At 40.4% G+C, this 27,272-nt stretch overlaps 1 protein-coding gene across 2 annotated transcripts in view; it reads right to left on the reverse strand.

Moving 5' to 3' along the window:
* LOC100645521 (epidermal growth factor receptor) overlaps positions 1 to 27,272 on the reverse strand; it is a 175,750-nt gene that overhangs the window by 103,481 nt on the left and 44,997 nt on the right. The window contains exon 1 of one of the 2 annotated variants that reach the window (XM_012309316.3): positions 588 to 3,068. The exons of the other annotated variant lie outside the window; for it this stretch is intronic. The gene's annotated coding sequence lies outside the window, so the exon portion shown is untranslated. Of the gene's footprint in view, positions 1 to 587; positions 3,069 to 27,272 lie in introns of those variants that run through there. 2 annotated transcript variants of the gene reach the window in all.

Here is a 27,272-nt window from a genome sequence, read left to right on the forward strand (position 1 = left end):
GGACAATTTCGGAGAGAGTTATTTTTGGCAAGTTAAATCCTATAACATTTTAATTTTGCATCAGTTCTAGATGTGACTTTCAAATCTCAGAATAGAAGTATTTTTATACTTGGTACTGATATTCAATTTAAAAACGTCTTATCATATCATAGTATATAGTAATAGTACTACTATTTACCACAGTGCCATTTTTATTTTCCTTATCAATTATCGTCTTTTATCGGTTTGCTAGCGAACATACTCGTGTTTAACTTGTTGATATTCTCGATAATCAATAGTCTCTAAACGCGACTACCAAACTGCGCATATACTTGTTTTTTCTCGAAATAATGCGAAAAATGACAATAACGCAATTTTTTTTCAGGTTGTTGGAAAAAAATTTATAAAGTTTGTAATTCTAGACATCGATACGACAACGAAAGCTCATGTACAAAAATGTCGTTCAAGACTTATTTTTCAAGTTATACATTTTTTTATCTATTACATCCTGTTTTTTCTTTTTACGATGTAAAAATATACTTCTCTAGAATAATTTCCTACATAACAACAAACAAGTGAAGATAATAAAAAGGAAGATGTACACTCACCGGTATCTGTTGCGTCGTTCATCTTCGTTCTCTTCAAAATTTCCTCGTTGGTGTTTGGTAGATTCATGCAATTCAATTCGCGGCCTTACGAAAAAGGACAGGCTGGGTTTCCTTTCTTCTGATCGTGACAGTGTCCTCGAGGATAAATTGCGCGTTGGTCGCGTATGGATAGACAATAGGGCCAGAGGCGTGGAACGTGTGTCGCGAGTAAAACGCCTGAAAATTGCTCCCTCAGGGTGACATTAGACTCGGGCTGCCACGAATGCGCGAGACAGGGCACGTCGTTTAACGTGTAATTTGTTTAGCCGATCGAGGACAACCAGACCTCGGAGCAACGGTTCTGGAATTACGTCGTCCGCTTGTAAGAAACTTGTAATCTCAAATTTATATTTATTTACATTTACTCTATTATAAAATAATTTATACGTTTTAAAGAAATTAACACGTAGGATAGGGTTTCTTTAACTTTCCCCCAAATGCCAAATTTACCCTTTCAGCTCTGAAAAATTCTTCGCTTTATAGAGATGGAAATAATTTTCGACAAAAATGAATAAAGCTGTAAAATACATGTAAACGCTGAGACTCGTAACAGTATCTTTCGATAGTATCGAATCTCACTGTCACGATCAGAATCATTTGGCGGACCTGAAACAAGCTTCAAGTATAGTACGTTCTAAAACAAATCGCTTCTCACGAACCGTATCCTTAAAACGAAATCAGCGGGTCAATTACGCGCGAGCCATAAAAGCGTACCTTATCGAGTTCGTTTACACCGAAAAAGGAAATCGCGTTAGCAACAATACCCTGCAATCACCTGATTCCGCCCGTGAGATTGCACCGTTAAAAGATTAATTCTGAAAATTGCCACTTTCCGACCGATCTTGTACATTCCCGATCACCGTTATCAAAACGAAACTCGCGTCCATGAACCAGATAAGGGGTTGCTTTCGAACAAATACCAACTTGCTGGCGAATCATAAACGAACACAAACATAAGAATTCTGCGGTCTCGAGTGTATCCAAGAAGATCGTCGAAGTATCGAGAATATTTGGAAGCGCGGAATCGTTGCGATTGGCCCGAGATCAATGATTAAAATGAAAATCCCAAGGGGTACACGCTCGTTCAGCCTCCTTTGGTCCTTTCGAACGCGGTTTCGAACGCGAGGCCGCGGCATCTGCCGGTTCTTCAGGATAATTATTTACGGCAGATAGGATCTCGACTGGGGTTCCGCGGCGGGAAACAAAAGAATCCAACGTAGGGAAGGATAGAAGCGAAGAGAGGTTGGGGAAGGAGAGAATTCCGAGGACAGGGTACGCGTTGCGCCGCGTTTCACGTTTCCCCGTGGACGACAGCCGACCACGGACTCTTTGGATTTTGCTTCGGCCAGAGGGTTCTGGCTAAGGATCCTGAGAACCTAGTCGTTCGGCAGACGCACTTTTTTCCCTCGATACGGTTTACAGATATGAGACAATAGCCTGGAATCCTCTCTATGACGGCGCTGCTCGAACCAGACGGCGACTTTTATGGCTCGCGCCGATCGTTATTCTTCGGTCTCTGATAATACGTTATACGCGAGGATATTATGGTTGAAATATATGTACTCGAGATCAGGTTGACGCGAATATTTGCACAACGAACGCCAACAGAACGTCCGTTCGTGCGATATTACTATACCACGATCTAATGAAATATTAGCCTGGGAATTAAGCGTACCATCGTTTCAGTGGGAGGAATGCCGCGCATGCGATCGCAATTAATGAAGAATTATTCCTCGAGGAGGCACGTAGACGCGTGCTTTTATACCAGTACCGGTATAAAAGCCGGTCCACGCATCGGGCACGGGTTGTAAAACCGTCCGAGCGTCCGGGGTATAAGCTCGCGGATAAATACTCCGTAGCAGCCAGACGCTGTAAACAATGTTGCTACAAACGAGCTTGATAATTGAGGCGGCTCTTCCTTGCATACCCAGTCTACACGTGTACCGTTCAACCGCATCGTAATTCCTCGACTAACCTATGAGGCGTTCCCAACGCTCTCGGTGCCCTCGAATATTAGCCAGCCTCTTTGTAAAACGCATTTACGCGAATCATGCCAGTCACCGATGATTTAGGCATGTCGTCAAACAGTACATGATATATTTGCCGTCTCGGATTCCTCTTGCGAAATTTAGACATTCGTTGTTGTTGAAAGGCTAGTTCCATACGAAGATACACGTCGTACGTACGACGGATATTTTTCTATATTGGATCATAAACAGGCCGCTTATAATCTACGACTTTGATTTAACTCGTCCCTGTCCGCTACTATTATTACGTAATAAATTACTATGCAAGAGAGACCTAGTCACGTACATCTCTGTATAGAACTAGCCTAAGTTTCATTGCGGTTGTACGGTTTGGTCGATTCTCAGACCTTGTAACCTTGTATTTTTTATTTTAAGCAGATGAACCTTGTCACTTATCTTCTCAATATCTTCGTAGCTGCAAAATAGTCTTGTTTACAAGATATAAGAGAAAGAGATAGAAACAAGCGAAAAACAGAGAGAAGCTTAAAAACTAAGAAAGCTGTCTATATCTTACGACAATTACCTCAAGGTAGAACGACGTATAAAGCTATCGGTAACAAGATCGGGTTCGTTTCTTGAAATCGAGTTGGTCGAACCATCGCGACGCCTCTAGGCGTGATAAGCGATGCACTTTTATCGGCGAAGGAACGCTAGCCTATCGCGGAAAGAGTGTCGACATGCAAAGTGAGAGTGCTCTTATTCCGGAATATCCAGTATTTCCAGTATAGCGGTTGGCGCCGCTCCATCGATTATAAATTCCAAACGTGGCGGCGCGATTATATAAACCCCTCGATCGCTTAATTACCCTAATGTCCTGCAGCTTAACGGGTAACGAAAGGTTTCCAGTTGCGACAACGCAAAGCAAAAAGTTGTACCGTTTCGACGCGATACGGCCACTACCAATTGTGCTTTGGAAATCGTGCGTAGATTCTTAATAAAAATCTTTTAATGAGATTCGAGGAATAATTTATCAAGGAAAAGTAAATCAACGTTATTTGCAATAGGATAGACAGTAATTAGGATTTTAATGATCCAAATGCTAGGAGCGGTATTTGTTTTAAAGTCGTCAACTCTTTACGACACACGCAGCTTACTAATACTTAGCGTTAGTAACGAGTTGGTATAATAGTTACGATAAAGATGCGTAATGAATGCCTAATATAGTAATTGTAATGCAGTAATAACATGGTATAGGGGGATGTATTAGATAAGACCGAGGAAGAATCTAATAATATAGAGAAATTGCTTGTCTTGTTTCGATTTCATTTGAAATTTATATATATTAGTAGGAAATCCACTAAGCAATATTCGTTGAATCAAACCAATCTGTTGCATGTATATATCCGTGTGTTTATTTTTATAAATTCAAGCGATTAATATCGATCGAAAAAATGATCGAGAAAACAAATTGCTAAGCATCTACGGAATTAAAAGAGTGTTGTCAATCGCTTACGAAATTTTCTGATGATTAACTCATTCCCTTCCCGAATATTTAAAAAATACTTCCACTTTTAATCTATACAAAATTTCTTAATTAACATTCCTAAGAAGATTCATCACAAGGTAACTGATCGATCGACAGAAGTTTATGGAGAAATCTGACAATTTAAAGAATTGTTAAAGATTTCTGTCGAAAGTGACACGAGTATATACAAACGGAAATCGGTTTGATCACGTAAAACTGTCCACCAGGCGAGAGTTAGGTTGTAGAGTCGCGGAGGCGTCGACAGCAGAACGTTTCAAAGCCGGGAGCATGGTCGAAAAGTCGAATCCGTGTCCAGGACAAAGGAGTGCGGCGGCTAACGCGCGGAGAGGGAGAGGTCCTGGGGCTCTCAGCGTGTGGCGTTGTATCCTTTGGTTGTAAAACAACTTGTAAAACGTGCGGTCGAGATGCGTTCTGTCAGCTCCGGTTCCGAGGCGAGGCTATCTACGTGGCGAATCTATAGAGGACCCGATGAAAACAAAACAAATCTTCCTACTAATCCCAATTATGACGTAATACTTTGCGCAAATTGCGTGACAACGAGGATTTGCATGAATTATCGTCGAAAGATCGTCGAACAAAGGTTTTATGTTATTCCGAAACAAAGTGTACGTAATTTTTAAAAAATCTTCAAAAAATTACTCACGATACTTTACATTAGCCTCGTGGAATTTTTTAAAAGCTTAAGAAGGCAACGAATGTTCGAGAGTCTTGTAAATTATAACGCTAAACACGCGGAACAATTTTCTACGATTAAGAGTAGACGAGAAGAAGAAGAGGAAGAATCATCCGCTCGGATGAACTTCCTATGGTATTAGCAATCATCCTCGAACGTATCGATCAATCTTCGCACTTGTAGATAACCATCCTTCGAGCAAAATCACGAACGTGCTATTAAAATTATACAAACTCATTTTTCAAGCAATTCTTCCGTTGCCAGAGGCAATCTTTCGCTTTGAGCGGTGTTCGGTTAAATGTGAACGGTTTTTGCAACGCGCTACAAAATTGCCGGGAGAAAAATAAATTAAGTGCAGACGCATGTCGCGCCTGACGGTGGACAGTTTTCCATTTACATAAATGCTGGCCGCGGCTTATTTTAACGCGAACGCGCTTTATAACCGAGCATGCAAATTGATTTACAGAGTCGTAGTTTCGAGGAAACGTTGATTTTAACCGGAGTTAACCGTGCAACTGTCGACTGGCCGCGCTTGTAGAATCAGTCGTTACGTTGATTTAGATAGCATTGTACGGTTCACCTTTAAAGTCTACCGATCGTGAATTCTACTTGTCCGCGGTAAATGCAACTTGGAACGATCGAGCAGTTTGCAAAAGAGATTGAAAAACTCGATTGAATAGATGATAGAATTTTGGTACGTATTTTATCGTTGTTCGTAAAAATTCTGTATTTCGTTTACTCGTCTGAAGAAACAATTTTGATTAATTTTCTAATAAATAGAGAATCGTAATTAGCGGTACAATTAGAGGAAAAGTATGATTCTATAGGATAAAATACGATATAAAAGAAGGATCATATTTAATATCTTCAAATTATTTTATCCTACGGAATCACTCCTCTTTACGGTTGTGATAATAAGTTACAAGATACTTTCTAGCCCTCTGATAAAAATAAAAGTAAAAAAAGACGAAAAATGCAGAAGCCTCGTTCCCCGAAACAAAACGCTCGACAAATTATCATCACTCCGGATCTTCAGCCACCTCTCTAGAAATCCGGAATACCTGCGCAAAGAAAGAAGAAACGCCATCAACTATAACTTCACGAAGGAGAAGAAAAACGACACCCCTTCCGCTTCTCTGCTATTCCTGGCCGATAGGGTCAAGATAATTCGTTAAAATGAAATCGCGTCAATCTGAGCCTGACACGTGTATCCCTCTGTTAATCTACCCTCCCGATCTAAGTCCCCATTGCACAGGCAAACGAACTACTCCGTTGCCTCGTGGACTCGTTCTGGGCATTATACACGCAGCGAGGTACATTCGAACGAACCGTTCCACGAAACGCGCGACGACCACCGGGCCGTTTTGTTTTTAAGCGGTGGGGTTTTCGGGCCCGCTAACGAACAACCGATGCTTATCTGCCTGAGGCTTGGTGCATTACCGTCCTTCCTTGAGGTCAATCCCTGGGTCCGGTCGAGCTGGACGCGTGAACTTACCTGAAACAAAAAGAAACGGGCGAATTTAGTCGACGAATGATCGCGAATACCTGTGGCCTAATTTAATTGCTTGTTAGCAAGCTCGTTTCGGGCAGCTCACCCTTTCGTATACGAGAGATAATCCAACGGGGCTGCTGTTGCGTATTTCAGGGTGAAGAAGAGGTTTTACTGGCGCGTCAAATGCCGATCGAACGAGGTACTGGTAGGGGGGTGAAAATGGAATGCAATCGGATAACATGAATTCTTTGAAATTTTCTTTTGCTTTCGATATTGGAAATTATCGACGTTAATAATGATGGGGTTAATACGAAAAATATTGTTCGAATATCAGGGAAGTAGACGATAAAACTCATCGATGGTGAAATAATTTGGACAATAATTTATTTCTTTATTTCTGTCGGAACTATCTTCGTTTCTAGCCTTACATACAAGATATACATATTTTCAATATTGATAGAAAATGAATATCTACAAATGTATTACATATGAGGTTTAATTTTTCCTACTATACCGTGAAAGGGTTAGTTTTTAAATAATAATGTCACACGAGGCTCTATAATAATTTAACTTTGTAGAGAAACACAAAGACAAATTAATTAGAGACGCTTGAACAGGATTCAAAGAGTCGCAATAGTACAATAGGTCTGGTAAATGACTCGGAGAAACGTGAGTACATTGAACACATCTTTAGCAGGTTACGGACGACATAAAGTTCAAAGATGTCGTTCTATCTGCAGAATCTCCTGGCATCGAGGTTTCTATTCTCAGGTTTTCTAGGTATCACAGGTGTTAGCATTTAATTATATTTGTTCGATCGCAGTGTCATTGAAAGCTATAGACACGTAGCATCTGTGTTAAAATTCTACCTCGTTAGAAGCACGTCAGAATGTATTAAGAGTACGATTGACCTCAGATTGTTCTCTATCGATCAATGGCCCATTCTCTCAGGTGTCTACAGATATTAACATATATATTAACCATTCATTTATCTGCCCACAAACTTTGGTTACATTAAATTTCGTCCCACCCATCGAGACGAACGTAATCATCCCCTCGGATTAGCGAAATAATTTATTGCACTTTCTCTGTACCCTGCCACCTACACTGTTCCTCTCTTGATCGAGGAAATCGTAGAACCGTGTAAGTACGCAAATCGCATTCCTTCCAGTATTTATCGTGTACAATCGTGATGTGTTCGCAGAGAAATATTTGAAGAACACAGAGAAAAGACACGACTTTTTAATTGTCGTACGAAAGCTACATGAGAAAAGCAAGTTAAAGAAGAATATCGTCTGGAAAAAATTCGAAGAAATAGAAATTATGCTGAAAAATATTTATTTCATTTGCTTTAAAAAATATTCTATACTATTGTATATACAAGTATTATATATCAGATGTGCTGTTAGCTTTTTCACAGTACTTCATAAATTTATCATCCATTTGACAAAAGTTCTCTATTTCTGGGGCAAATAGATTGTTTCTCTTTTTAACAATATTATATCAAACCACATTTTCCACTGCTAAATATAATCAAAATAAAAAAACGAACAAGATCGTACTTAACATATTTTCCATGTGAATGCGTGTGCATTACGAATGAGAAAATGGACGAAAACTCGTATTCTTTTCTTCGTTTGATCCGTTTATTTCATTCGATCATACCAATGAATGATCGCTGTATGATATTCATACGCTTAATGATTTAATATTATCGATAAAAATAATATCGGGACGGGTAAATAATTGCCTTAAGGTTGATATTTCGTGTACTGGCCATAAAATTTAAGACGGCACACGGTGATAAATCTTTGCTGTTAAGTATACGGAGTGCAGCCTGTCCGACAGCTTCTCTCGGTTGCAATATTTTATTCAAATTTTAAGTTATTACTCGCAAGAAAGCCATACGCGCGTTATATTTCCCGGTGCTCTCCAGCGGATCATCGTCGTCTCGTTTTCGTGCGTTCGATATTGAAAAATACACCATGCTGCGTGCTGTGAACGGCGTCGACGAAATCCGGAGACAAGTATCGATATTGCAAATATCAAATTTATAAAAATAACGAAGGAAAAAACTCACGAAAACACGAACCTTTCCAACAACCCAATAAAGTTAAATCTCTCCGGAAAGCTAAAAGCCGAAAAATCTTTAATGACTGATTTACAACGTGGAACGAAAATCCTTCTTAACGTCGGAGGGATTATACGTGGTTGAAAAAAATTCAAGGATCCTCGAGTGAACGAGTTCGAGTAGAGGACAACGCTCGATTCGCAGCCAGACTCATCCTTGGGCCGAAGGATCGTATTTCTAAGAGTTTAAAGCGAGTTTAGAAGCGCTTGTAGAATGCTATAGTCTGGACGTTAACGGTAACCAGCGATCGTAAGGACCTCCCGGCATGGTAGTAGGATTTTATCGAGCGACCATAAGCAAAAGATTTCGAGCCGACTCATTTCGGTAAGTGCGTCCTTCCACGGCCTTGCAATCTACTTCTGCTAATGGAACCTGAATCTTGACTACGCACTTTGCCATACCATCCTCTTCAGAACGTTCGTAATGCTACGCGTACCGGTCTCGCCACAAAGTAGAAATCATTGGCTCAATTGCGAAATCAAACTGATATCGTCTAATTGTAAGAGAGAATAAAAGATGGAATTCGATATTGGATTTTAGGAAGATTTTCTTGATCTATGCTCGTTACTATAGCGTAATATTCGCGATTTACGTTGAACTGTTTGTCCAGTCTCTTATCTCTGCGATAACAACCTTCTGCAAGAATTTTTCTCCTTTCGAAAAACTGATACAAGAAAAGATATAAAGAAAAATTGTATCTCTCGTGTACACGATGACATTATTGTAAACATTAACATCGCGCTCGCGTTCAGTGTGCCACATTTTGCTCTTCTCGCGTCCAAATTACGTCGTTCTCTCGCGCAATAACGCGGAAGAACGTTCGCGAATTACAGCGCTAAAGACAGTCAATGTCCTCCGATTAATTAACGCTGGAGGATTATTTTGGAGTCGAGTTAGGATATTGCAAAGCGTCGTTGGTATAAATGAGTTTACGAGCGCATCGGTGTTCCGCTGAATCTGTGAACGGTACCGCGATAGCGAGTGAAAGGAAGTGGATATTTTCAGCATACCGGGGCCGTTGGAACATTTAGAAATTCGAGATCGGCCGAGAAAAAAAATGTTTAGCAAGATATTACACTGCGAATATTACCTGGAACGTTAATACCGCGATATAAAGATATCTGCTATAACAGAGATGAGAAGTTTTCAGAAAGTTTATTGCCCGTGCAGTAGAACGTTTCGTAACGCTTCCATTGCCAACGTAGCAACGTATATATATATATATCCATATGTACTTAATTTTAAGAAAATATCCCTATATACGATGTACGACTAAACGTTCTACGTATCTGGTGAATGCTTTAACTATCGAATCGACTCGATTCGACCTTCGTAATTCGTTCGAACTAATTGAAAGTACGTGGTAACAGAACCGATAGTCAAATGTTATAGGAACGGAATGGAATCGAGCCGGAGGTATTTGATTTTAATTAAGAGATTATTTCAGCCAGTGTACTCGGAAGTGGAAAAATCGATCGCATCGTCGAACCGTAAGTGTTTCTTAACGAACTGCCGAAAGACTATTCCAAGACCAGCGGACCAGTAGAAATACAGCTTTTGTCGAAGCTTCCCTATCGAAAACGCGCAGAGAACAACCATTAATCGTCTGAACACTCACTACCTATCTACTGTCGCTCTCGTAAAAAACATCGCTCTTCTTTCCCTTTCTCTCTGGCTGTTCGCTCGCCCTTCTCCTTTGTCCTCCGCATCTCCTTCGTTCTCCCCAGCAAAGTGCATCGAGGCTCGAGATCGAGACGCGGAGTTATAATTGCCTACTCGGCGAGTCCAACATTCCACGTGCGTTAAAGTTATCGCGGTTGAATCGCCGTGTACGCCATAATGCTCCTTCTTCTTCTTCTTCTTCTTCTTCTCCTACCTCCCCCACCTCCTATGGATCTTCCTCTTCGTCTTCTTCCTCTTCTTCTGTTCTACCCTGCAGCCGTTTCGCGATGGTCCTCTTTTTAAGACGACGTTGCCTGAATCTCTGGCACCGACGAAAAGAAGCTGGCGATATCAGGGAAGATCTGGTCGAACGATCTATCGCGCGTTATTCCCGGAGGAACTCGATATATCCGAAACACCCCGGTATTATCCCTCGCGCTGCGTCCTGCACAGGTTGTGATGTAAGGCGTGTAGCATCGATAAGAAAGGCGCCTACTTAATTTCAGAATTATCGCACGGTCTCTCGGTGCATCCTTCTTCACGCGGACATAATTTGAGGCTCGAACGTTACTTTGTAACAGCCAGATTCTTCTTAATTCGCGGGTACCGAGAGATAACGCGTTTTAATATTACCTTTTAAAATGTAATGCTTGGGAATACCGAACGATATCTCTCAAGTTCATTATCAGCCTTTTCTTGGCTACGATTATTCAAATGAAATTGCGTCTCTTTGGTTAAACCTTGTTAGGACTACGTTCCTACGAATTTTACTTTAAAGCATTGTCTCTCAACGATTAGCATCGAAGCCAGTCTGAAAATTTCTCGCAACGTTTAAAAAATTAATACAACGAAACCGAAGAAAGAATTATCGAAAGATGAATTTTATTTCTAGCACTGATGTTCATATTTTGACGCTATTCTTTTGTGCGAACTATTGAGATAGCGGTAACAGAAAAATTACTGTATGTAAATTAGATCGGAAATAGAAGAAGAGTGACTTATTTTAAAGAAACACCGTAATAAATAAAATTCAGGTATAAGTATGTTTGTTTCTCTGGACAAGCGTATCGATTTGAGCACCCACGACGATGGACGAGGATCGTCGAAAGGCCAACCGGGCTCGCCTCTAATTAGAATAATTAACGAAGCTGCTGGTCGTGGATGATCGTTCCGCGTCCATTACCCTCGGTCGTAGCCCGTTCTATCGTCGGTATTTTCATAAGCGAGCACTCGACCTTGCTGGAATCCGACCATGGTCGCCGAAAAATCGCTTTAAAAGGATTCTTCGGCCGGTTCAGCTGTGGCGGATAAATAAACAGCGCGAAAAAAGGCGAAAAGGAAGGTCGGAAAGGGAATCGGTGTCGAGCAGCGAGCAGTGCCGCATTCTGGCATCGTGTCGCATGCAAATATCCTCCGAGAACTGTTCGTTCCAGGTGGCACGCACACCGATTGCCTTTCCTTTCCGCCTTCATTCTCCTGTCCTTCTCGATACGATGTTCCAAAAGGGTTGTAGGTTAAAATATTAACAGATGTGCTGAGTTTCCTCAACGATAGAAATTAGCGCGCGTATCCATCGATCTTATCTTTTTAGACGAATTAATCGTTTATCGAACATTTTATGAACATTTTATCGAAGTTATACGATTGACAGTATCCGAACGATGCGGTCAACCTGATGTTTCGTTCTGTGAAATTAATCTTGCAGGATAATGACTATTAATGGAATCATGATCTGCTGCAATAACGTGATGTGCAATAATGTAGTGTGACTGTAATTTTAAGTGTCTTTTGGCCAGATTTTTATATATCATTGACAATATTACTAGTAGAGTGATTTTCGTTAAATGGTATATCATAAGAATGATATGGAATTATAATAATTTTGTGTCTTGTTAAAATTATATAACAAATAATTTTGTTATTACGCTAATATGGTGAACCTTAATATTTACATGTACATGATTTGGATGTAAAGCTTCAGAAAAATTGACATTAACAGAATATAACGTTATTCCAGCTTCGTCGAAATGAAAGACAAAAGCTCTAAAATTTTTCCTAAAAATTCACGCTGCACAGCTGACACGATAGAACGAAAATTTAAATTTCGTCCGCTGTATGCACAAGCAGAGTTCAGCCAAACGATCGCCTGGATCATCAACGTAAAAATCCTCTTCATTAGGCGGCTTTCCCTTCCCGACAAATATCAAATCCAAATCGATCGCGTGTAAATTATCCTACTTTGCTTTCCTATTTTCCTCGAAAACATTCCTCGGGAACAATTCATTCCATCGTTAAACTATCACCGATACTTTCACGCGTTTTCTCAATAACGATCGATTTTGTAAAACATAATGAGAGCCATTAAACTAAACAACAGCTATAAAATTCAGCTCTCGCGTGGATAAAAAGAAGCAAGAGCGTGGTGTTTTGAAAAGTCATAAGTGCGATCGTCATAAAGAAAGTATCAATCGTAAAGGTATAAATGGACAAAATCGAAAGCGCCTGTCGTTCGAACGCGTTGAAGTAACTGCTTCGACAAAAAATCTACACCTTTTGTTTTGCATGTCCGTGACCTGGACACCGCTGTTACGAAGAGAATAGAATTTACTGAAAGAATTCAAAGTAAGGATCGGTCCGTGTTATTGTGTTCTTGAATATAGGTTTGTTTTTATGGATATTGTTTGTTTTGGGTTACAAGGTCTCGAAACAAAAGAGCTATAAGTAGATTTCTATTGTTGTTTTTTGTAGCCTTCAGCTAGAGCTACACACCAAGATCAACTTTTTGGTAATGTCCTTTGCTGTAAATATTTGAACGTGTTTCCTATCATACTTCCTATTGTATCGTACCATAACACTGAGAGAGCAAGAATCCGGATCAGCATACACTATACCTGTATTTATACTCGTACCTATACTTATTTCAATATATTTTTCAATTACAAATGCCTGCACTCGTTGCTCTATCAGTCAACCTCAACAGAACGCATCCGTGATACCAGTTTCGATTACTATACCGAGTCTCGTGTATAACGACCGCGATGTTAAGAAACATAACGCAATACCATCGGACGACTGAGAAATGGTTATAAATAAAATACTGCGTCGACGCAACACGTTGGCCCTTAATAGTGAGATAATAATTCCCCGTGGCGAGCATCGGCTAGGTATGATATCGCGTGACTCAGCCATTGTTGTTCTGAAAAGTAAGTGCGGATTACGGATCGTCCTGACCTGCCATCACCGGCCACTGCTGACCTTCGAGTATCGACCATCGGTATCCATAGACCGCATGCCGTACGAGAGAAAAATGCATCTCTCAAAAGCAATGCGCCCCGTGATTAGCGCTTTTGTCGATATCCTTTAAACCTTGCAATCGATCCGCCAGTTAGATAATAAAGCATCGTCGGATCGATGACTCGGTCGAATTCGTTAATTAAAATTCCTGCCCAACACCATTAAAAATCCTTGCCTCGAGGTATACGGTGTAAGATAAGTATTATCCTGTTTGGTTACACGAAGTGTTCTATCTAGCGTTATTTCGTTTTTCAAGATACGAGATGTTCAGAAGTCACATCGATTAGCTTCGTAAATTGAAACGTCGGAAAAAGTAAGGCGATATATCAAAAATATTTGTTTAAACGCGTCTTGGAACTACAAATTCTTATTTGTGTAATTTTATTGACGCGATAAGTTGAATTTTATTATTACGAACATTATTTAATCGATATTTGAAACGCACGGTGTACAAAAATTATTGCGAATCTTTAACAACGTCCTCTTTATATTTGTCAAACAACATTGTTCGAGCTATCGATATCTCGTTGGTGTCTGGAAATAGATCGTGCACAAATTAAAGTCTCGCAGTGCAATTTTCCCGGCACAATCAGCTTAACCTTATCAAATGGTAATACGACCACGCGAAAGATTAAGCGCGCGTTTATGTATCCCCATAGGAGATCGTAGCGCGCGCAGCGGTAGTGGAGCAACAGCAGCTCGCGAGCTTCTCTTTCGACTGCAACAACAATGGTCATGGATCACCCGGTATAGCAGCTGCGGCTCGCGAACGTCTCCAACAGCCTTGGGGCCGCGGTTATGATGTTCTTGTTATTAATTTGTTTTGCGCGCTACCCGCAACACGTCGTGCGGAAACCAGTTTCTCAAGACGTATAGGATTACCAAGCGGCACGACCTGAAGAACCCACCGACAGCTTTCGGACGAATAATGCTACCACGACGAAAGCTCGTCGCTCTTAAAACTATCTCGGAAAGTTTGCGCGCTTATCCATCTTGATCTCGAAACCAGTTTCGAATTTTCGACCGCGGGATTTTCGTATATCCTTTGGGAATACTCCCCGATCCAGCCGAATAAAAATAAAAGACTGGCCGCTTATGAATTATAGAAATATTAGCATTCCTTGCGTAACGGCTAGTCGTGGAGATTGCTAGAGAAAAAAGGCGATATAGCGTGGCTAATAATTTTATAAAGTGCTTGTCAGACACGTAAAAATATTTCCAAAGCTTTTATAGCCACAGTTTTGCTCCGTGGTATGCACGTTAAAATGCTTGACAAAAAATCCATTATAAGATTGTGGATTTCTATGGGTTTACGTGAAATTCGGAGGTGCAGAAATGCGCAGAGTACGCGAGTAATGTGCGAGATAAGTTCTTTCTTAGAATGGAACGATGAAAAAAAAAAAAAAAGAAAAGAAATGAATAAGAAAAGAGCAGAGAGATGGCGTTAATTCGACGAACGAATTTCTCATAATGACGGCGAAATCGTCGAGCGAACCTCCTTGATACGACCAGAACCAATCGTTGAATAGAAATTTCCAAGCAAAAAGAAATAGTTCGGACGAATAGCGTATTTTAACACGGACGATTTCTGAGTAAAGATTTTTTAACGACGTTTTCTACGTGGCGTGTGACGAGTACAGATGCGTCGTTTCGACGCGGTTCTTATTTAAAACGGAATATAGAGCGTGTTGAGAGAAGGACGGAGAGAGAAACGAGGTCCGAAAGAAATAGCTGTCAGCTTTGTCAGTCGGCCACTACCGTTATCTCTTTGGTTTACCTGTTCGTACCTAGCTGTACACACAATGTGCCGCCGTAAAAGAACAGAGAAAGGAGAGAGAGAGAGAGGAAGGAAATTATTTAGACTTAAGGTAATACAGGGGACAACGGGAGATGTTAGAAAGTCTGTCATGGATCGAGGTTGAAGTTTTGACGCGGCGAGCGTGTGCTTTGATTCCTTTCGAAAGAGGAAGAAGAAACGTTGTTGGTTGTTATGTAAAACGTAGCGTAACTGCCGTTTAATAGAATGCACGTCGAATCCGATTATATGCCATGCTTTTTGTAATGGAACACACACTATACGAGGAATGTTGCTCGAAGAAAAGATTTTGTAACGAGGAAGAACATGCCTTTGTAGGCTTCATTCAGTTTTTATCATTCTAAACAAAAACTAATTGTAAGGATCGTTTTAGTACTATTTTAAAATTTTACGGCGTACTTAAAAGCAAAAATGTTGTGTGACTGACACGTATGAAGATTACTGGAGAAAGATACGACAAGCTCAACTTTGTTTTCTCATTTTCCTCCTATTTACATATATCCAAAGTGTAATACCGTATAATGTTATTTCGCTTATTAAATAATAATATTATAATATAATATTAATATGCTAAATATTCCTTGGAATATTTTACATACGTTTGAATGAATCGCGCTATTCGCGCAATTCTACGTCTTTAAAATTCCCGCGAATGCATAAAACCCTGCAGTCTAGTAATTACCAAGTTCCTTAAAAACACCATATGCCTTGACTACTTTCACATTAACGCGAACTTCGATTGAATTTTGATCGGTGAAACAGCCGCTTTACGACTTAGCGTGGCGAGAGTTGCAAAGGAACGAGTACCGAAAACGGTACCAGTACGTTTCGAGTCGTGTTAGCCGGTAAACGATGAAAGTTTCGTGGCAAGAAGCCGCTTCTGGCCGAGTGCCAGTACTTGCGTCAAGAAACGCGCTCACTTGGAGGTCACTGATCGGCCGAATCGCGTCTCGATCTTCTAGTCGGCCACGGGGGATCAGGGGGGCTAAAGGAGAGCTCTCTACGAGGCGATTATAAGGAACAGGGAGCGCCACCCTGATCGCAAAAACCCTAAATGGTTTAAAGACTACAAATTCAGGCCGTGATACACGAGGAAGGGTCGGTCTTGAGCCATTATTTATGAATTTGGTGCGCCGAAAAAGGCTGCCCGGAGCAGATCTCTGGCCCGGGAACAGGCAACACAGTCGAGATACGAGAAGCCGAGAGAGGCGCTCTACGGATTTCAAATCGATCCGCAAACCGGATAAAATATTTTATGGAGAACGTGCTTTAATGGCCCTTACGACGAAGCAGGCCCTCCGCGACCACATTGATTTGTGGTTACGGAGGACGACAGACCTTATCGATTGGCCCCGTGTCCCTCGTCAGCCGATCCGTTTCCAGAGAGATTGCGATATCGCGAGAGCCACTCTGCAACGTTGAGAAACTTGGAAATTTCGGGATTTCAGTCGCTCCGAGCGAATCGTGGTATCGGACCAGAGTATACAAAGACCTTGGTTTTACCCTGCCAGCGCTCAGATGTCCGACGAAGCGTATTTATTACACGATGTTCGCTTATTACGACGAAGCATGCGATGAGTCGAATAACTTTTCATTTTTTCTACCGATTTATCATCGGTATCATGTCGAAGATGTTTGAAGAGTAAAACGCAAAAGCTTCCAAGTTACATATTTACATCGTTACAAGTTACATCGAACAATTAGGTATTGTTTTACTAAGTCGAGGCTATTCTCGATCCGTTTACTTCCCTGGCGAAACGCGTTAAATATTTACGGTAACAGCGTCGAAGAAAATGGAGACTTAACCGGAAGCCAATCTCTGGCCATTTCGATATCACTTTGTCCATGACAATAATAGTTTACGAGACACTGGCGAGGCGGATGATATTACGCCACCGTAACGCCACGGGCTCTTGATTTAATTTAAGGTGCACCGTAACGTTCCTCCGCCTTTTTACGTGGGCGTTGAGCGCGTGCTGTCCGTTTACTACGATCAGCAGAGTGTTACCGACGCGTTCGGTAAACCTACTGACGGTTTCGAGAGACCTTCCGACTCGATCATGCTCGTTATGAGCACGATATCAATTTTTCACGTTCGAAAGAGTTAGCCGACGATTTAATCTGAAATTAATCAGAAGCCAACACGCGGTGAACTCGGTTCGCGTCCAAATAGAATGACACTCAATTTCAAAGTGACGGGCCTGCGGGATGTCCGTTCTATCCTCTGTCAATTATATCACGCGTGTTTAAACAGCAGAGGAAGCTTATGTTAATTCGGCCGATCGGCGATGCGTACTGTGGAATTAATTTATCGAATCCTTTGTGAAAGGAACTGCTGGATTTTTTATTGATCCTTTGTGAAATGGTATGTCAAACTGCTAAGTTCTAGATATCTCGAATGTTATTAAATTTTTAGTCCACGAGTTTGTCGCGTGAATCGTACAACGTCGAGTAACTTGTACATTTTGGTTGCGACGATGTATAATCATAATTGGACGAAGAATCCTATATAATTAATCGTTTAAAATAAATTCAGCAATACGGACATTGTATCTGTATCGAGCAATTAGAAAATACTTCTGCTATTGTCGTAATAAATATAATTATATAATTAATATAGTAGATAATTTGTAGCTAAAAATTTTAGTAAATACGAACGCGTATCGATAGGACGTATAACAATGGTTAGCTCCAACTAATAAACTTTGAATCGCCTGTAATTTATTCGTTACCAGAACATTTAAAAATCAATATTTTTGATCAATTCCATTTTTTGAAAAATCTCTTTAAAATTCACCGGTCACTGTCGTCCATTTAAACAAAAATTCAATTTTCTAGATGACCTTTTCTTACAAAAGTTTGACAAATAACTGTTACCTGTTAAAAGATTATAACAAAAATATTGCACGGTAATTCATCTAAAAAAATCCATGTAAATCTCCACTGCATTCATCGCGTGCTTGGTTGCAAGGAATAACGCGCAGTTTCAACCGAGGGCATTAACGCTGTAACCCTCTTCATAAATACGAGTATGGGGAGCGTTTCCCTCTTTACGACGACGAAACGACATCGACCACGAAGAAACCATGGCTCAGAGAGTCTATCCATCGAGGGCTCGCCACACGTATAACATACATGGATCGTCGCGTGTACCGTTTGGCGGGAAACAAGTCTCACGCCGATCTACGACGACGTACCGGTTCGCTGGAGTCTCGTGTATCGGCTACCGGTCCATATTAATTGCTTTCATAATTCAGATCAAGCATACGTAATACTACGGCCGTGTTGCCGTCGCCACTTGCCGCGTGGCCGAGCTCCGAACATCGTACGAGAGCCGATCCATAACGATCGTTCCACCCTCCGCTTCGCACGGATCGCACGCGAGCAGGTTTCAATTAATAAATAACGCTACATCGGTTATTAATTCCAACATTTCGGAAGCGAATACCTCGGACCAACCATCTGCAATTAGCCGGGAACGTTTACCACGATAAATTAATATTTGGATAGTCGAGGGAATATTATCGACGACCGGCGAGCAGTTCTCGAAGGCAAGCAGATTTAAGGGATTCGCATAACATACATATTCTCGTTCGATGGTAAACGGCGCATGTTTATGGGTTTAGTGGAAATTTAAATGCGCAGGCATACAGGGAATGAACGTAATATGCAAAAATATACAAAATTTCACGAGAGAAACACGCCAAGGCTATTTTTGCTAATCCTCTAATTTCTTAGCTAATTAATGGCCAGAAGATATCTATAATAATACGTATAAACTGTTTTGAAATATCTAAGAGGGTGTTATGAAAATAAATATTTAATCTGCAAACCAAATAAGTACAGTAATAGTATGATATATTAAATTTCTATGATTTTAATGTAAATAATTTAAAATAAATTGTAGTTTTAAAAAAACGACACGACGGCAAAAATATCGATATATGTCATCTTTCGGACATTTCCATCGAAGAATCATAAATAATCGGTATTTTGCCGTACCATCGAGCCACTCTGCCGATCCAGAAACGAAACCAGATGATATCTGGATCGGAATGAATTTCGCATCTAGCTCGTTAGTCCAGACGTCCGTCGAGAACGCCGGACCCAGCGAGGTCGATGGACTTTCGATGATTCTTCAGTGGTCTTTAATGGAGATTTATTATTCATCGAAGATCGAGGACGTTTCGGTAAAACGTTGATGATGTGTATTGTTCCAGACTATCAAGCTATGTGGAAGAAATTCCATCGATGGCGATTAAAAGCAATAAAATCTTCTCGCTACAGCTAAATTAGAAATCTCCTAACAGTATGAATATAAAGAATATTTATTATAGCGTATGATTGTAATTTTATCGAAAATTAGTTGTTTTTAATCAAAAAGATCGTGTTTCTCTTTCCCATGAAATCATAAAAATCTAAATTTAAACGATTTAAATATCGTACAAACAATCTATTTTTCCATAAATTTACATAAAAAATATTATCTGCGTATTTTTAGTAAATTTTTAGTAAATTTCTTTCCCATGAAATCATAAAAATCTAAATTTAAACGATTTAAATATCGTGTAAACAATCTATTTTTCTATAAATTTACATAAAAAATATTATCCGCGTATTTCTAGTAAATTTTTAGTAAATATGAAAGAATTCCAACTGAAAATTATATCTCCAGATCATCGCCATCATCTTGCATCTCAATTTTCCAGAGGATAGATCTCACGAGAGAACAAGACACGTTTCAAAATTTGCGAGGTTACCTCGCAGTTATCTTTAGGACAGGCCCGAGGTGTCTGCCAAATATTAACACAGCCGGTGCAGCTGTCCTACGTTGGATCGCGTCGATATTTTCTTCTTTTTTCTTGACTGACCAATGCGGTTTTCAACGGATTGAAAGTGACCCAGTGCTGCTCAAGTAGATAAATCTGATCGCGATAGCGTGGTTTACTTAGAGTTTCCCTAAGGAATAAACCCGAAAATTCGAAGAGTTGAAGGACTGATAACATGTGACCGAACGAAGTGGGAGATTAGATAAACATTGAAGTATTTTTAACTCTCGTGAATCGATAGGTAAACATGAAATTACTGAAATTTCGGGCTCGCTCGTACCTGTTATCGTTTTTTATTTGTCGCTGCTTTCGATGTGCAAATACGAGTTCTAGACAGAAATATGTTAGGTAATTTAAGAAAATATAGTCTACTGGAGACTTTGTGGCGATGAAAAATTGATAAATGATTTCATGACCGGTACTTTCTTTTTCGTTTCAACGTATTTGATATTTATGAAATTTACATTCACGTACGTATAGTCTGTAATGTAATAAATTATAAATTACGTAAGAGGAGAAAATTCTTAATCTTTGATAGACACCGAACTTGTGTAATATCTTATCTGTCGGTATATGGACAGTTTAATCTCATTTCGCTGTTTCAGTTCTATTCGAGCTGACGTAAACGCGATCGATCGCGTACCGAGGCATAATTAATCGATGAGATGCAACGTCAATAAAAATCCTGATCAAAGGCTAAGGAGATTTCACGCGGATAATTTCGAAACGACTAGATACCGCTAGAGGGCATTTAATTTGCCAGCAAAGTCGATTATAGTTAAGAAATCCGCATCGTGCCAGCGTCAATCAAACGACCATGCTTTTATCGTCTTTCTGAACCCACGCGTGTCGTTGCTCGCTTGTCCCTTTCTGTAACAAATTAAAACGTTCCCGAGAAGTGCTCCACCGTGGTTCTTTACGGTTGAAAGCAATAACCGCGTTTAATGTACTCCATAATACGAATGATACCGTATCTTGTTTCTTCCATTTGGCTAATGATAATTGAATGCGCTAGATCGTAATTTGTAAATGTCTACAGCGGCAGCAAGACTCTATAATACGATATTTCTGTGAATAATATGTCATTTTAATACACATTGCGATGGTCTGTTTAAAACGAATAAATCTACGAGGGAAGAATACGATAAATTACGTTTTCTACTCTTTACAAGGAAACAGATTTAGAATTCAGCACGTTGTCAGTCGATGCTATATCAGCAAAATTGTATTTATATTTGGTTGTCAATTTCGATATGTCTTCCGTTGCCTTCAAAATTTGAGAGGCATTGATCGACAATTTTAAATGTATCGCGTAAGATAATTCGTTGAATTAAATTTATATCTGCTCTAGAATCGTACTCGACTCGTTACAGATAAAGATCGCAGCATAAATTAAAACAATTTCAAACGATCTGTTCTCGATTCGAACTAGATCCAATCAGAGAGAGATATCGAACTACTTCGTTTGAATATCAACGCGATATTAAAGCTGAATTACAATATGAGTCAGCGACTTATTTAACTGGAACTCTAACGCGAAAGAAAATTTGGTAACGCTCGTTTTGCTAGATCTAATCGACGCTGAAAGTCAGTGGTGCACGATTCTCTATTGCACAAGAATAGATTCGAATCAGACTTATTTTTCACAAGCTCCGGGCATAAAGACGCTCGATATAATAAACGCCTTCTCGATTTACATCGAGTCACTAAACACGGAGATTGTGCAAGCGCAATTTAATAGAAACGCTACCGAGTCGTGGACAGGGAAAAGTGGACGGCTATTAGTCTGCGAAACCGGACACTGGCTCGATCGGCCGAGCCAAATACACCGATCTTCGTCGAAGAAAACAGAAATCGAATCGAGTCACGTTTCCAGAGGCCAATAAACAGCGCTTACGAACTGTAATGTGGTAAGAAACACGGGACAATGTAACGTACGAGACGCATAGGTGCGATTGTGGCCGATAATCGAGAGAACCGAAGTTGCCACCTCGGCAAATCGTATTTCACGCGTTCCGGGGCTCGTGTTCCGTTTGCCATGGCGCGTGCCCCGGAAATTGGTCGCCGGGGGTTAATTACTTGGCCGAGCTTCTGCTACCGATAATATAACGCTCCGCGTAGCGGCGATCTTCGATCAAAATTGATTTTCAGCCGGTTCCTCGATTCCCTAATTTCTCTCTCGGCACTCTGTAATTTGCACGGTGCAGCGAGTACGCTTCTGCTTCCGGATGCTGGTTCGCCGTGCATTCAATGTTGTTAAGAGCCTTCGATGTGTGTCTTTAACGGTGTAATTTCAGGGTGCGTTACACGGTAAATTCGAAGTATTTCATAATAAATGCAGGGGTATTTATAATACTTTCATCCGTATTGTGCCGGCATTTATTAAGCGAGTTACTTACGCAGCTTTTTTCTTCCCCTGTAAATGCACGTTGAATATAAACGCAAGCGAATTCTAATTAATATGCGCTTAATCCTCGTCTTAAACGTTGACATTAATTTCAATTATAGGAATTGATTATTTATGGCTCTCGATCTTATATAAAGAACATAAATTGTATTTCACCGTATCTAATGCTCTTTAGTGCTGCATAGTTCGGTGTTCCATGGTTTATTTTCTACACACCTTTTTACGTATCGATGGATCGAAATAGGAATACGACGATCGGCTAATTTCGAGCGTAATTTTCACATCGCAAAGTAACAGAATATGATCCAGGTTACGTAAGATGGAAACGTGCAAAGTCTCCTCGTAATAAATACCCAAGAGAATGGCAGCAGATTCACATTTTGCTCGAGGGCCCAGCGAGATTTCTGGGGCATTTCTGATTCTTGCACTTCGTTAGAGGGGTCCAGGCTCGACCACCGTGCCGGGAATAATACATTAATGCGGTGTACCGACGGTGGACCTTAAAGTCCAAATTCGGCCATAATGCCGCAGTTTGGAGTTTAAAGATCACCGGGCCCCTGGTTCTCCTGGAAACACATGGAAACATTGGACTGAGACGACGGAGGAAGGAAGGGTCGTGACATGGCCGATCCCGAGCGGCGATATGCTCGCGGCGCTTTCGGCGGCTCGCTAAATTTGGTAAGACGACTTGCTAATCGCGAGCGATACTTCTTGCACGTTGGTTTTCAGGTAGCCTAATTTGCGTCGTATAACTAGCCCCGTCTCCTTCTATCTCCGTTTCGTCTCTTTCCTTCTAGACCGGTTGAATTACACGAATTCGAGACTCGTCCATTTTTGGACGGTCAATGACGATTCGTAATGGACGTGTAACATAGATTAGTCGTGATGTACGGCCTCCCAGTGAAATATTTATATCTCTCTTTAAAAGACGGCCACTTGTCTCGCTGATCGTATATATTCCTGTGGACAATCTGACGACAGTGGCTTCTGGTGGATCGCCGACAGAAATGATAGCCGATCGTCGATTATTAAAGAATATTAAGTTTAGAGATGATCGTGTGAAGATGGCGTATAAAGAGATATAAAATAGTTTCGATTACTCGTTTTATTAATTCCTGTATCACGTAGATACGTTGAGACTCGTTACGTTCCTTCTCCTTCTTGCGACTTTTAGACTGAGTTGAAACGATCGACGAACACAGCAATGGACTTTTGCGGAAGCACCTTTTTATTGGATTCCTTTAGACTTTGGGAATATATTATTTGAAAAGATTTGGAGCAGGTGGATCTTTGTCATGTTTTATCCACGATATATTTTTTATTAATATACGTATGCAAAATGTTCTAAAGATAGTAAATAGTAGAAAACTGTACTACATAAAAATTAATCATTGGACATTCTACGATAAAAATAGAAAGCAACAACGCGAAATGTTACTTTCTGAAAAGATTTGGAGCAGGTGGATCTTTGTCATGTTTTATCCACGATATATTTTTTATTAATACACGTATGCAAAATGTTCTAAAGATAGTAAATAGTAGAAAACTGTGCTACATAAAAATTAATCATTGGACATTCTACGATAAAAATAGAAAGCAACAACGCGAAATGTTACTTTCTGAAAAGATTTGGAGCAGGTGGATCTTTGTCATGTTTTATCCACGATATATTTTTTATTAATATACGTATGCAAAATGTTCTAAAGATAATAAATAGTAGAAAATTGTACTACATAAAAATTAATCATTGGACATTCTACGATAAAAATAGAAAGCAACAACGCGAAATGTTACTTTCTGAAAAGATTTGGAGCAGGTGGATCTTTGTCATGTTTTATCCACGATATATTTTTTATTAATACACGTATGCAAAATGTTCTAAAGATAGTAAATAGTAGAAAACTGTGCTACATAAAAATTAATCATTGGACATTCTACGATAAAAATAGAAAGCAACAACGCGAAATGTTACTTTCTGAAAAGATTTGGAGCAGGTGGATCTTTGTCATGTTTTATCCACGATATATTTTTTATTAATATACGTATGCAAAATGTTCTAAAGATAATAAATAGTAGAAAATTGTACTACATAAAAATTAATCATTGGACATTCTACGATAAAAATAGAAAGCAACAACGCGAAATGTTACTTTCTGAAAAGATTTGGAGCAGGTGGATCTTTGTCATGTTTTATCCACGATATATTTTTTATTAATACACGTATGCAAAATGTTCTAAAGATAGTAAATAGTAGAAAACTGTGCTACATAAAAATTAATCATTGGACATTCTACGATAAAAATAGAAAGCAACAACGCGAAATGCTACTTTATGTTACTAAATTTTTAACTGGTGATCGGTGTCGCCTTCAGGAATACTCGACGTTCATCGAAAATGTTGAATTTTCTGGTAAAACCTCCGAATCGATCGTTCGTCCAGCAAACTCGTCAGGCTGGAACATTTCAGTTTCGCGGCATAGTATAGCTAGGTACATACAATGTGCAAACACTCTGCGCGGCTTGCCGCGTTTCTACGAAAGCATTCCCCTCCACTGTGGCTCGGTCTCTTGTTCAGGTAAGAGGTAAGTAAACGAGTTCCATTGCCTGGTCGGCTTTTCAAGAGGGAGTAACGAACAGGAGAGCCTCTTTTACACCCCTAGTCGTAAAACTTTGGGTCTGTCGGCTCTCGGATCGTTAATCGAGCCGACCTCGCGTCTTCTGTTAACGCTTACGTCCGACAAATTGTTAAAATCGTTGAGGAACGTAAATTTAGACAAACCGTCGGCGATAAATTAATCGGAAATGTGGCTTCGTTAAAGAAACTAATTGTATGTAACATTGTTGTTCGTGCGAAGGTACAAGGAAAGTCTAGTTCTTAAAAATTATGAATACCGAAGTATATTAGAATTTTCGAAAGGTAACAATTTCATATAGAATTTTATAGCCACGATTGAATCAGTCAATCTGTGCGAAATGGATTGGATATTTGCATAGTACGAGATTAGAAGCAAAAAACCCATTATATTTGTCGGAGATGGAAGGACACCGGAGCCTTCCCTTTGGAACTTTGGAAAATACCCCTAATACTGTAATTTAGATTCTACGATAGCCGCAATTAAGCAATTGCCGTCATTCAATCCGACGGTATTTGTTCAAGATTTGTGATAGCGAGCTTGGGCTCGGGTCAAGGGATGAACGTTTTGTCTAACAAAGTTATGGAGAAATTCTATAGTCCTCCTTAAAAAGAAATAGTTGTAACGGCACTCGACAGTAAAAATTCTAACGGTTTCTGTCCCGTGGCTCGTCATACGCAGACCCCATTCTTCGGGTAGGATGATTGTCGGATATCGATGCATATCCACGATATATGTTCAGCTAGCCTGATGACCCGTCATAAATCTTAAGTTTCAGTTAACAAAAACAGACAAACAGTCTTTTTTCCACGAACGACGCTTCCCGCTAGCAACTTTCCCTCAGGGGCGGCTAGCAGTCTTCTCTAACCACCACCATGGAAATTTACCCTCCGAACGAAGGGTAAATTTTCTCCACGAATCTGATGATGCCCTTAGACACACTCATCATAGTTTTCCTTGACAGCGTCACCGTGACGGAGAGACAGTCTCTCGTACGATCTCATCAACGATCGAAGTATCGTTCCTACAGGCAGTGATTGCTCCGCGTTCGAAGATTGAGTACAACTTGGACGTTAACGAAGAGTAAAGTTCGCTATCCCATTGACCGCGGATTCGTTATCGAACCTAGGATCATTGTCATTAGCTTCTCGAGTATCTAATTATCGCGATTACTTGTCAAATTCTGTAATAATCATATTTGCACTAGTAAATATCTCCTCTATCGCAAAACGACAACGTCTAATCCAAATGAGGATTCGTTTCACGCCCATAATCCTAACCCTAATCTTAACGCCAACCCGATATATTAATAACGAAACAACTGACCAACTTGCATCTCACGAATAGTTTACAACAATAAAATATTTCTGCAACGTTTAACACGTCCGTTTAGAAAGAAGATTCCCTTGTCGTATTCAACTGAAACCGCCTTCCACAGTCTGGTGATATAGCTCAGAAGCTTCGTCCTAGCCAACGAACATCGTAAAAACTAAAATCTCGTTTCGTCCGAAAAACTCACTCGATACGAACATAGAAGGGCACGTAGCGGAGATAATAGGTGGCAATTCCGTCGATTGATTTCTCTTAACGAGGAACGCAGATTTACGAAGTGTGGAGGCTAGATTCGCGCTACAGTTACCATCATAAATAGTCGAGTCCGGATAGGAATCGTCGTTGTTCCGGGCGCGAGTTCTGTGCTCTAACGAGCACCGGTGAAACTGGAAAGAAGACTCGAGACGATTCTCGAGAGGCGCGAGAAAGATCGAGGATACGACTGAGTTAGAGAGACCTGGACAAAACGATGATCCGGAGAAGGACGCGAGAACAGTCTCCCTGTGGCCAGTGTCGCGCACGCGACTTAACTGGCAAAGAGAGAAAACAGCTTGCGAACGAGACACGCGGATATATCTGATTCATGACAGTGAAACGGATAACTAACAACTCCAATTCACCGTCTTCGCCGCGGAGATCGTTTCCCTTCTTCGTTGTTGTTCGATTTTCTGATTTCGCGGCGTCGCCGTACGCGCGTTCCGCTAACAGCGAGCGACGTCTTTCGAAAACCGGCTATTAGAGGCAATTAGGCATGCATCATAGGTTGTAGCGTCGGATGCCTTACATGGACAGAAGTCATTGGCTGTCGTAATGGTATACGAGTCGCTGGAGAGCCTTCCATCCTCCGCTACTGCCGATACGCATC

This window comes from Bombus terrestris, chromosome 6, assembly GCF_910591885.1.
Source record: "Bombus terrestris chromosome 6, iyBomTerr1.2, whole genome shotgun sequence".
Lineage (NCBI taxonomy): Eukaryota > Metazoa > Arthropoda > Insecta > Hymenoptera > Apidae > Bombus > Bombus terrestris.